The sequence below is a fragment of the Mastacembelus armatus genome, chromosome 16 (assembly GCF_900324485.2).
Source record: "Mastacembelus armatus chromosome 16, fMasArm1.2, whole genome shotgun sequence".
Taxonomy (NCBI): Eukaryota; Metazoa; Chordata; class Actinopteri; order Synbranchiformes; family Mastacembelidae; genus Mastacembelus; species Mastacembelus armatus.
This window is the reverse complement of record NC_046648.1, coordinates 6,747,992-6,761,977: the sequence shown is the minus strand read 5'-3', so window position 1 is coordinate 6,761,977 and position 13,986 is coordinate 6,747,992.

The window sequence follows — 13,986 nt, the reverse complement described above, 5'->3', positions numbered from 1 at the left end:
CATCTGAAGTAATTCTTTTCCACCCTACAACCTAAAGCATCTTCTGTCTCTGGAAACCTGCTCTGGCAGTGTGTTTTTCACTTGAATCCTACAGTGGTGTTCCTGACCTCAGACAGTGATCCCAACCAGAAGGAATACCCTGATGCTGCAGTTTGGACCTTCTGCACTGAAACCAAATAGTATAATCATGTAATGAAGGATCTCTCTCCAGGAAACATAGTCACGTAGGAAAACTGGCTGCAGCTCCTGCTGATAACTTACTTGGTTTATTATAATAGCACAGTTTCAGTAAGTAATAGTCTCAGTTTACAAGACCATTTTGTATTCAATGACTAGATTTCTGGGATTCATTTTTTTATTAGTAGTTGTGGTTGCCAATGTTATAGTCATTTTTGCTACCCGCAGTACAAATCAGCATTTTCAGTTAAAAGACTGTCATATTTTCTTGCAGAATGACTCAAAATGCTGTGATTCATGAACTCCAGTTCTTTTTCCGACAAGTAAACACTGACCAGTGTCTGAAAGTCTAGAGCCTGATATGCACTGATCTGCCGTTGTGTAGATATTGTGCAAATAATAAGCCGTCTAAGGAAGAACTGTGGTGAAAGACAGTTCAAATTTCTCTTTGCATTCATTCAATAAACAGGATACTCTGTTCTTGCTCTGTGCAAGCAATTGAATATATCCAGGATTAGCCTCAACTGGATTAACTTTGTATGGGCAGGGCGGGATGTGCCCACCTGCCTGGTGCTGGGTGTTTTTTTTTATTGACAAGTCATCCAGACGTTGTGTGCTCTACTGCAGGCCACTCTGTGCATACTGCAGTGTTTTCTAACAGGGCATGGCTGCAGCTACTGTCATTTATGTGTGCAAAAGATCACTAATTACACAGAAGCTCGTTTATTTCAGGCATTACTTGGTACATATAGTTTATTTAGTGGATGCACTTGTTTTTTTTTGTTTTTTTTTTCGTGGTGGGTTAGTCAATTCTTCATATGGTATTGCATTTTAGAGAACATATGGTATAATATTGCCTTACTGTATACATAGATAATGTGCTTTGGGATTATGACACATCCCACACGCCAGTGAAAGATTTAAGATTGTGAAAGCCTGCATGCCTTCATAGTTTGTTAGCTTGTCAGTCCTGGCAGCAGGAGGCAGTGTTACTCAGCATCTCTCATGTGTCACAACCTAGCCACTATGTACGTAACTGTTACGGCTTCTGGGAAAACGTCTGGGTCCATAATCATCCTCCAGTAAAAGAAGATCGGGAGCCACACAACGCTGCCAAAGAAAAATACACAAGCATCAAAGAAATGTATACATGTCCAGGAACAATTGTATGAATATAGAACGCTATGTCCGCTGCACACGTGTGCACACATGTTGCTAAATACAATGGCTTTCTCTTCTCTAGAAATTGTGACTGTATGTGCAAATACATCTGGACAATATAATTTCACACATCATCACCTCGAAACACTTACCCCCCTTTATGCTCCCTTGCTCCATAAGAAAATAAAGCTCAGGTCTTGTCAGAGGGAATCCCTGCTACCCCAGCTGAGAATACACACTCCACACTGGCCCCTCCGTCATAATTCTCTTCCAACAGTCTGAAACCACCGTGACCCATCATCTAGAGTGACTCAATGCTTCGGCTTCCCGCACTTCCCAGAGAGCCATGCCAGGCCATGAGTGAAGAGATCTCCAGATGAACTTTTGCATTGGTCGGGTTCTAGTTTGGTTTCCAGTCAGAACACATTAGTACTCTTGTGTGCGTATGTGTATCTGTATCTGCGTGTCTGGGCGGTTTATGGGGCTCTGGGATGCTTAAGGTGGAAAATTAGTCCTGTAAGTTTTTACAGATTACCACATGAACCATATTTGTGTTGTAGTTTCATAATAGGTAGTGTACAGACCAGCTGCTGTGGTGTTTTTTTTTTTTAAACATCCAGACAGTTACGAAACTGAAGTAGGAGTAAGTAGGTTATTATACCTCAGTTATGATTTCATGATGTGATTTGAGAGGACTGCAGCTCTTGAAGTCCCACTGTTGAATACGGAGTTGCTCTTGGACCCACCAGTGTAGGTGAACCAAAAATGACCCATTAACTATAAACATTTTTATTTCCCCTGTTTTAAATTATTCACTTTGTGGCAGCATCAACTGTTAAGCTTTTCAGAGCAATAATGCAGTATAAACTTAACCGACAATCAGTGCTACTAATATTTAAGGTTCATGGCACACCTGCACTTACACTGCTTTTATGATATTTTGGTAGAGAAGGGTTAGAGATGAAGCCTATACAGTTTGTGGATGGTGGGTTGTATATGCTATAGCAATTTGTCAGTACAAATGATCTCTGTTCACAGAAGAAATTGGAGCAGAAAACACACATTAATAAGTCTGTAGATATTTCTTATTTTCCTCTTTGCCTCAAGAACAATTCAGTTTTAATTGACTCCCCAGAATTATGGGAAGACTAGCTCCAACAGAAAGTAGCATGTTTGATTCAATTATGAGATCTACTGTATGCCTCATGATCAGTAGTGGGTGGGGCAGGGATATCTGAAAAGGAAGCAGCACAGTGGGCCTCGAGGACCAGGGTTGTTGACCCCTGCTGTAGAGAATCTGTGACTATGCATGTCTTTTGTGTGGCTTTACAAACTAGATAGCTTGACTGAAATAAAACATGAGCAATTAACCTTGTCAGTCCCTGGAGTGTTTGAAGTACTGGTTGATATATTCCAACTTGGTTTTTATGTTGTAGAATGTGAATTGGTGACTGGCTGTAGGTACCAGTTTACTTTTTCATCTCTCCGACAAATAGTGATGCTGTTTCATGTGTTATTGCTGCCATCTGCTGGATTACTGTTATATTACACTTAATATATATACTTGCTGAAGGAAGGATCTCTCTCTCTGTCTTTCTCGCTCGGTCTCTCTCTATGTATATATATATCTGGTATATATGTATGTGTACGAGTCCCTATATGGGTGTTATAGAGCTATGTTGTGAATTATTTTTATTTTTATTTATTTTTTTGACAGTGTAACAAAAAAAACACAAAACAAAAAAGATTGAGAATTAAAAAAAAATTACTTTAATATATTTTCCCTCAATATCAATATATCGATTTTAAAAAAAGAAGGGCACAATCACATGGATCATCATCTAGTTGAGAACAGTCATTAATACTTGCCACTTTATTTCAAGTCAATTTACAAAGCGTTAAATGATAAAACTATTTTTCATTGGTTACAATTGTTTCTCTTATCACTATCTTTATACATCTGGTGCAAACACGGTATGCAAACATTGTTTGAGTATCAGATGAGAGTGTCACCATCGCTAAAAGAAGCCTCTTTTATAAGAAGCACCTGCTACCTCACATAGACTGTTCATGCACAGACTGCTTTTCTTCAACCTGTGCATGAGCAGTACAACCCATTCACTTTATTCTCTGCTCCCAGGCCCAATTCTCAGTTACTGATCCCACTGTTGGATATGCAGCAGTATAACACAGACAGATGCAGACTGTGTATGAATTAAGCGAAATGTGATAGTGATTGAAATTCAAATAGTTGGCTCATATGTCCCGTGCTGCCATTTCATGTCTTTTAATTAAAAGCAGACGTGGTGATGTCATGTATGGTGGGGAAGAAGGGGAACAGGTCTGTCCCTTAGTATGCCACATTGCACATTTACCAATGTATCAAATATCTCAGTACAGAAAAAAAAAAAAAGGATTTGTGTTACTTTTTCAGATGTAAGGTAATCTAACGTACTGAGAAAATACCTGGAGAGACTGGTTAAAAATAAAAAAAAAAGACAGTATTATTAGCCAAAACTCTAAGGAGCATTCTGCACTGTTAGTACAATATACCTGTTACGCTGCATGCAGTGACCTGATCTGGAGTATTTTCCTCACAGAGAAAGTGCATTTTTAGGCAGTTAAATATAATGTGTAACATTTCCTACTCAAGCTCAACTTATGCCTCTGTCAGTCCTGCTTGCTTCTGAGTGACGACCCTCACAGGGCACAGATTGGTCTCTTCTGAAGCAACACTAACTGGTAATGAGCATCCATGTCCATCAGCCACTGGTCTGATACATGACTAATAAACATGCAGCAGGATTTGTAGGGCTATTTAGGGGCCCAGAAGTGGAGGCGTTGGAGAGAAGAGGGTCTTTTTCTTGTCCTGGTGTCAGTCTTTGTCAGCCACGTCGGCAGCGTTCATTAGCATGGGCCAGATCAGCGCTGTCACACGTGATGGTGTGCACATATGCACGTGCTTCCAAACACACACACCCGAAGAGAGGCATGGAATGTATGTGAGCAAATGCAAATGCACGTCTGGTACTTTGCTGCCACCATGTGGATAAGTCATGACACATCTGCCTCTCCTTTGCAATAATGAGATGTTCATGGTCCAAATCCATGCTACTTCTAACCCAGGGAATTTAAGTTGCTAAGTAGATAAAATTACACAATAATTTATATTATCGAACAAATGACAATTATTTATTTAAGTATGCAGAATAAAGAGGAACTGCTAAACAGACGATTTAGTCACACCCTACTTTATGTAGGCCCAAGTGCTGCATGTACCCCTTCATAAAAACATTATTTTAAACATCAGAAGTGTTCATCTAATTCAGCCTGCCATTTTTAGTTATCTTTACATTTTTTGCTTACTGTCTTCACTGTTTTGCATTTTTTCATTAGAGTCAGTGGTGGAAAGCCATATCTTTACTTTAGCAAAATAATCAGTACCACAATGTAGACAGACTCTTACAACTAAATGTCCTGCCTTTAAAGTTTTACTTCTATAAAGTCTTAAGATACTGTCATTAAAGTACTCATTATGCAGAACACCCTCTTTCAGTGCTAAATCATGGAGACCTTAAACTCCTGAAAGAAGAAAAATATTTTTAGGGATTTCAGGAGCCCTCCTGTTGTGTTGCAGGTCAATTTACAATTTATCCTTAGCATGTTTATCATTAGCACTTGGAATCCAAACAGATCCAACCTGAGTAGGTCTAATTTGCTATAGCAATCGAAATTTGTGAGGGTGTACATGGCATTTGGTAATAATAAGATTATTTCTATGATATAATAAGTTTATCATATAGTGTATATGTAAATTAATGTAACTACAGTAATTAAATGCAATGGAGTAAAAAGTGAATTAGGCAAAATTGTACTTAATATAATTCTTGAGTAAATGTACTTTACTTTCCACCTTTGAATGCAAAAAATAATCAGTTGTAATGTTTTGTTTTGCATTATAAGCACCACTGAAAAGCAGTGTTACTCAGAAGCCTTGTAATGCAGTGACAATGATGCAACATAGACCATGATATTGTTAGAAGCACCAGAAACATTTCAGCCCACACTGTATGAAGATCAGTCAAGAAGAAATTGTTAAACAATACAATCTATAACATGATCAACATGTTTAACATTTTAATTGTAAATTTTATTTTTGATGGTGTTATTTGTTATAATGGTGCATTTTGTATTACTATTATTTTTTGCACAAAACACATTTATATGTAAATTATGTCTAAATTACATTTCCAAATTAATTATTCTGTGCTGGGTTTGGTGTTTAGACCTTAATTAAAAACCTGGTTAATAAAAACATTAACCTTATTATTTTATTTATTCACTTATTATAAAAACAACAAGTAAATGTCAAGTTTGCTTTGATTGTGGTAGTTTATTATGTTTGTGAACATAACTCATATTGCAAATCAAGTTTTTCATTCATTTTTTTCATTGGGAAAAAAAAAGTTAAAATTGGTTAGTGGTGTTTTTGCTACTTCAGTTTTGAGGATTTCAATTTTTATTCTCTCTTTAGAGTTTGTCTAAACCCAATAAAATCAACACCAAAGGCACAGGATAAATACATATTATCGCGCAATAATTTACTAGAATGATTAGGAATAACAAACCACAAAGGGATATTACTTTGACCTGTTCATCACTTGCACCATTGTTATGATTATGACAGATAGTCTGTACTTACTCCGGGGAAAGCAGTCTAATCAGGCTACTGGTGTAATTAAATCAACCTGCCCTGGGCTCTTATTGACTCGCTAATATGGCCAATACAATATGACTGTTATGACCTGCTGCTCTAAGACATTCATCCATACATGTTAGCCAGGCAATGATTGCCTCAGTTGAATTAGACCATAATGTATGGAGCAGCCAGATAATGATGAAGCACAGCTTTAAAGGGAATTATATGCACACCTACACACATGTTGTCATACATACAGTAATTAAATGGATTAAAAGGAGACGCTGTGAATGCATCACTTGTATTTAGCATCAGAAAAGACTAATTACTGTATTTGTGCATGCACAGTGTGCAATTTCAACCTGACATCTCAATGTATAATGAAGCCGAAAACTCATATTCCTTTTAGCAGCTTGTTAAATGTACATACATATGCTGGAAGTGTGTTATTTAAAAAAAAAAACAACACACACACACACTGTTTGTCTCGCTTAAAAAAAATTGTAACTGCAGTCTGTATGTTGTTTAAAATCTGTAAGATTTTTGCAGATGGTAAAAATAACAATTAGTTTTTAGTTGCAATTATATGTGAAAATCATGTGATTGTCTTTGAAAATAATGACGGAGATACATCATGGGAATAAAATAGTGGTACTGTACAAGTCCCGGAGCATTACATACATTACATCACACGTGCTTTACCACACTGGTGACTTTGCTATAGCCAGTCATTAAGGCTAAATAACACTAAGGCTCTTATTTCACACAAAAACACACTGTATGCTGCTACGGATATGTGGTGGACAAGACAATAGTCCTTATTCTGTGTGTCTCTCACTGGATGTGGAGCGGGGGGGGGGTGATTGTCCTGTGGAGTTCAACAACTGCTCTGTAACCTTATGCTGCAACAACTACCAGCATGGACAGAATTTGTTGTATTTTCAGTAAAACTGTTTGCTTCTTTATTCATAGGCTGCATAGCATGATGTTTGACTTAAAATACATATATGTGAAGCCTGATTAGGCCATATTTCTCACAAAGACTTACAGTAAATCACCTGTCAACCTGGAAGTGATAAAGCGAATTTTGTCCTGGTTTTCCTTTGAAACATTTTTTTGCAATACTCATTTTCAACTTAAAATCTTCACTCTTTCAAGCATTTATTTACACTCACTGTTCACTTTAGTAAGTACAGTTATACAGCATAAATGCAAAATTCAGCTGTTCATTGATGCCGACTAAATATAGTTTTTTTGACACTGTTGCAGAGATATTAATGGAATTATATGTTTTAGCACTGAGGTCATAGTTAGTTGTGGTACTGTATTACACTCCATTTTATTCGGTGGTGTTTCAATATCCTGCCCCTCTTTTTTTCAGAGTATCAGCCTGTGAATGCAATACAGCTGGACCTGGTCATGATGTATAGCATTTAAGCTTGGAAACCTGAACTCAGCAGCTTTTATCATTTTTTGACCAATCAAGATCTGTTATTGGAAGAAGCTTATCTTAGATGAGTACCTTTGACAACAAAAAAGGGTTGCACATTAACCAACATTAAGAGAGGTGAGGCATCGGGCTTATCTTGAGCAAGAGCAGATTTTAGAGCAAATTAAATTTAAAAAAAATAAATGATAGGCCAATTCATATTTATTATGAGTATGCCTCCATGACTGATTCAGAATAAAGTATGAAGAACACACACATATCGGCACAGAAACAAAGACAGTGCTATGAAGATCCTCAGCTGGGATGATACTTCTGAGGAGCGTGCCCTGTCTCTTCTTTTACACAATAGCCTCTCACAACTGTAAAAGAGCCCGTCTGTGTCTGAATGGCACACTCTTCTCCCCTCGTCCCTGTGATTGTGTCTGTGTATGTGTGTGTTGGAGAGTGAGGAAAAAATTACCGTACTTTCAGGGCTATACGTTGCACCAGAGTATAAGTTGCTTTTAGCAAAAACAGCCTTGTTCAAAAAAACATATATCAGTCGCTTCAGTGTATAAGTTGCATTTCTAAGTATACTAATATAGTCTAAATTAGCCTATGAAGAGAGTAGTCTAGGAACAACAACGAGCAGAAGTGCATTAGAAATTCATTCATCCATGCCAAGTAACGTTAAATAACTGCGCCAAATACAAACATAAAGGTCCGCGTCTCCTTCTCATCTCTTGGGTTGTCTGAATGCCGACACTCACTCCAAACTTTGTTTCAGCTGCAGACTTTATTACCTGCATTTTAATGTCTGCAGTGTAGCGCTTTCTTCGGGCTGGCATTTTTACTTGTGTTCCATAAACATTTTTACTTTTTCGGTGGTAAAATGAGTCAAGAGTGCCAAGAGTGCCATCTAACACTAGTGACTACTCTACAAAATTACTGTAAATATACACGTATAAGTCGCTTTGCTGTATAAGTTGCAGGACAAGCCAGCGAAGTAAAAAATTGTAATTTTACATACTTATTGTCCTGTAAATATGGTAATTAAATGAAAAGAAAAAGTGACAAAGAAAAACAGCAGAAAGAAAAGTGAAACTAGCTAGACCTCCTGCTTCTCCCCTTCTTTTCTCTTCTGAATCTCCTCAATTTATGGACATAGACGGTGATTATTCATGTGTTCAAAGCTAAACCACAAAGGATTTGATCTGTAACATCATTAACCATGGAGCAACTTAGAAATATTGTTAGCATTCAGAAGATTTTGGTCTTAGCTTTTATAGGAAACATAGTAGGGTTGCATTGCTGCAATCATGATGTCTTTTTTTTTTTTTTTTTTTTTTTTTTTCCTGGGCAGCATTAGATGTTTATGTGACTGGAGCTCTGAAAGGCCACAGATGGGGTCAAATGTCAAACTGCAATTGATGTCACAGTGCTCACATGGCTATGGCTGATGCATGATTAGTTGGATATGTACATTTAGATAATGTGCTTCTCCCCTAATCTATTAGGAGCCGCTCTGCTCTTCGCCCTAGGACCTTAATGCACTCCAATGTATTTATGGTCAATAATTAAAAGGGAAAAGCATGCATTAAAACCCGTCTCTACTTAACAGATCTTAACTAATAAGATTAGGATAATGAATAGGCCACTTTACCAGCTTGGCCTGGTACAGTGGCCATTTTGCTGACAACTGCTAAATATGACAAGGTTAGCATCATAAGCCTTTTCTTGCAGAGGGGGTTTAGGGGCATGGATTAATGCCCCAAGAACAGTGAAAAGAGGCCAGTCTATTTGTATAAATGCATTAATCTGGAAGAACAAATACACTGGACCTTGACTCATTTGTTTTTGGTTTTCATAATTCTATGAAAAATAACTGGCATTTTGTTTTGCACAAAGAATCATGGGGAAATGTGGCTCTTATACCTTTTAATTGGAATAAACTGAGAACAGGGCAGCTGCAGAACTACTGTACATGTGCTACATGTTCTGCTCAATCAGAGCTGTGTCCTATCCCAGGTTTTTGATTTTTTTTTTTTTATTTACCAAAATAGGTGTTGAAGAGGGGAAAAATTAGTGAAAAGTCACATGATCCAACTTCATCACTTCATCGACTTCATTTGCCCCCATTCCCCCTACACTCCTTCTGTATTGGCCACACTGCATGCCGTGCATGTACGACATCAGCTGTGAATGATTCCCTACCACCAAAGGTTAATTTTCAATTTGCTCAGTAAAGGGTTACTATTACATTTTGACCTGCAAATTGTGTCTCCCCTTTAATACCCTATCATTTCATTTTGAGGTCCCTTTGTAGTTTGAACTGGGGCTGGCTGTATTTGGTAGCGGCCATCTGTTTATTATTTAGCTGGTACTTGGATGTGCAGCCCGACTACATTAGGGAGTGAGAGGGGTAGCAGACGAACACCGCTACCTGGCCCTGGTAGGGTCTTTACTAGTCTCCATGGACCCATTAAAATCCTGTTAACTTTGATAATCCCTGGCAAGAACTTGGTCTCTGTGGACCACTGAGCAGGAGAGGAATACTTTAAAGTGCCACTGTTTAAGAGGTCATAACATCTTGTAAATCTGTGTGTGGTGGCTGCTGAAGGTTATATAATGATACCTTAGAGAAGAGACAAAGGGCAAGCTGTCAAGCACGGAATAGGATTTAATATACTTTTTCCAGTGGGAAATTCTGTCTCCTAACTAGGGTTGGTTGCTTATGAGTGAGCTGTGTCACATTTTATTCACTCTCATTCTTGAATCTTCTGCCTGATATGGTTAGGTAAAGCACTGTCCTATAATATCACTTTGTCTTCTGATGATGTCTGCGGTGATTTGCGTCTTGGCACAGATGCTACTGATGCCATAGGTGGATAACTTCATACAGCAGATGCGAACCCCAGTGAACTCCCCTCCCGAGATTTACTCATCTTGTGCAGTGTTGACTTATCACAGCTACATGGTTGGCACAAGACCCAGCATGGTCTTGCAAACTGAACACTGACTTTCTAAGAACAGCACTGGTCGCTTGTTGAAATGCTTATAATGATTTCTGGACAAGCAAGCTTCTGTTCCCAAATAATAAAAGTATTAGTTATTGACACTTTGTCATGTACCTTAGATGCATTGTACAAATGTGTCCTAGATACTGTGTAGTATGTCATACAGGTGCTGAAGGTACCCATTAGTCTGTATGAGATGCTATGGATACCTTGAAATGTATTTGACCAGATGAGTTGGGGTAAGAACATGTTCTCAGAGAAGACCTGTGTACTTTTTTTTTTTTTTTGTTTTTACAGTCTGTGCTCACATCAGTCAACCATGATTTTTTTCCCTGAACTTTAAGGAGATTGTGTTTTTAAGCGTGTTTTTGATCATGATTTGCTATCTAAGTTGATAAAGTTATTTGTTTCAATCCAACCTAACTTAATATATAAAGTCGGCTGATCAGAAACGGCATACCCATGTGTCTGCCATGGTCGTATGCGTGAAGCTTGAAAATTTAATCTTGATCAGTACACACAGTTCACTGCAATAACTAGAATACTTTACATTGATTTTTAACAGAGCACACAGAAATTAAATGGTCCATTCATGTTGCAAAAGGAAATTACACCTTATGATAGTATTTGTCAATGTTTTCCACGTGATTTACTGTAATAACATGTTTTGAATTTTTTCTTTGGATTAATTTGTAATGAATATTAAATTACTAAATATCTCATTGAGAGTAAGTCAGATTTGTTAAGCAGAGTAACCAGACCAGACGTCTGTTTGGATGCTGAAGCTGGCCCTAACAGGTGTTGCGAGGACTCCAACATTAGCACCAACACCTGGCCTGAAGCTCCGGAGACCACATGCTGCACAACACTATTAGTCAGCTATGTGGATCACAGATAAGACAGAGCTAAAACTGGCTCCAGCCACTTCACAGAAACAGAAAGTGAGAGACCTATAAAAGAATAGCGCTCTCTCTTTTCTTTCTTTTTTTTTTTTTTTTTTTTGTTGCTCTCCTGATAACGTTTTATCACTGGATTTCAAAGTCTTTAAAGGGGATATTTCAAAGCGAGCCAGACATTCTGAGACAGGAACAACTTTGTGAGAGTAATTTCTCCGCAGAGTGTATGAAAATTTAAATTCCTCGCCACTCTCAATGGGAAGCAGAGGTTGAAACGAGCCAGAAACCACCAGCATGTGCACAGAAATTCCCACTCCCTTCTGGTGGCGATTACCAAGCAAGGCATAGAGAAGGTATTGGAGGATGGGTGGGGGAGGGGGGCATAATGAGAGCTGCGGTGGCACTGCCCTGTATTTGGAGAGAGCCTTGATGGCCTGCAGTCAAAACTATCAACTTCCTTTCATGATCATCTACTGTACTGCAGCACTGATAATACATGGAGCAAAAAAATGGATGCTTTTTTTTTCCTTCTAAGTAACTGCAAGAATGTGTTCAAATCCTTAGAGCCATTTAACATTCCTCTGTAAAATGGCATCAGAAAGGAAAAAATACCCTTTTCCAACATGTGTTCACTCTTTTGATGCCTAAAGAGAGCTTCAACTCTGATTTGTATCAAAACATTTCAAGCTGGTTAAGAAAATGTAGATTTTGGTCTCTAATCTTTCCAGTGTGTAACTTCTGTTTGTCAAAAGCAAGAAAAAGTATGGAGCAAAAAATCTGTTCTGTCAGTTTTAAATCAAATGTATGGGTTAATTAAAGAGGGCTCCAGGGTCAAGACAATGATGGCTTATGTCAATGACGACAATTCGCTCGTTTCAAATACATTGACAAAAAGACATGATTAGTTGAACCTGACTAAGCAGTTGTCTTAAGGCTTTATTGGCATGTCCCAGCATCCAATTTCTCATTTTCAAACCACAGCGTCGCTGTGTTTTTACTCTGTCACTGTTAATCCGTTATTTTGACAGATGCAGTTTCAACTTCAGGGTTTTGCAAAGTTGCTTAAGCACGTATATGTGTCAGTGTATTCCAGGATTGCCAGATACAGATGACCAGATATAGGCGGAGACAATGGCAATATTGAACAATTTTGCCTTTATTTTTTGCTTCTTTTCCTTTGTGCTCTGCTCTTTGATGGTATAAAGCTAGACCTCCCAGGCTCCAAAGTGAAAAATGATCCATTGATTAGACTGCTCAGTCATTAAAGGGCACATACAAGTACTGGGCAATGACAGTATGGGGTCATAGGTCACCAAAGGTTCCTGTTCATAGCAGGGCTTTTTCTGCAAGAGGACACAGCAACTCCCTTTATGATCCTTCATTGCATTAGAGGTTAAGCCTTTTCTTTTATCAGGGCTAACAGGCACTGTTATTCAACATGGAGAGAGCGCAGTGCACAGAATAACAGGAAGAAGGTCTAAAAGAGAAGATGTGGAGAGGAATGTATGTAGAGGAAGATTTCCTGAATGTCACTGCAGCCCTGATTCCTCCCCACTCCTTCTCCCAGAAAATTAAATATTGATCAATCTCACAGGCCTACTAACAATGAAGGTGATAAAGAAGAGTATTAAAGAAAATAAATAAATATGCACTTGTATCACCTGTCCAAGCCAGGGATGGGGAGTGGGTTGAAAAAGGTGCTGTGTGGATAGAGGGGTGAGTTTATGTTTTGGGGGGGTGATTTTGAAGCATGGGAAAATGTGGGCCCATTTATCAGCTGCACCCTCAACATGGGAAAGGTTCAGCTGAGAAAGTCCACAAACTGGCAGGCACCATGCTGGGGTCTTCTTTATCGCGTTTCTTCTCTGGCAGCAAGCAACCAACCTTTCATCTCCTAAAGGTTTTATCAGTAAAAGCTTCTGAGGCTGCACAGCCTTTTAAATAATTAACAAGGTCTACATGTCTATAGCTCTCCAGATGAGGGATCTGCATCTTAGACCTGTCCTTTCTCTCCCAAGAATGGGGAAAGGACAGCTCTCTCTCTCTCTCTCTCTCTCTCTCTCTCTCTCTCTCTCTCTCTCTCTCTCTCTCTCTCTCTCTCTCTCTCTCTCTCTCTCTCTCTCTGTGTATACATTTGTATATCCTCTTTTAAAGAATGTGTTCCTCTGCTTTAAAAGATTATTCATAATAATTTTACACTTCAAAACAATGATCAAAATCATATTGTTGATAATCCCATACTTCCAGTCTATGATCATCATTGGTCAACCAGCAGAAAAAATATATTATAAGTTGACCCTAAAATGAATTAAACAAACCACCATTTAAAGTTCTCAGGTTTTATCCTTTGCTATACAATTTCTAATAAGATAAGGATCACCAATCGTTACTGATCCCACTAAGGATTTTTTTTTAACCCAGTTTATGTGGCATTGTCACTGGGAGCTCTTGAATGTGACTGATCTAAACAAAGCCCATTTCACTTCACTGAATAATGAACTGTTTGCATTTAAACTCCCCTATACACACTCACAACATCAACAATCCTGTAAATAGCTATTGGATGCAAGTCCTTAAACAAATTATGACAGGGTATCTTCCTCACTC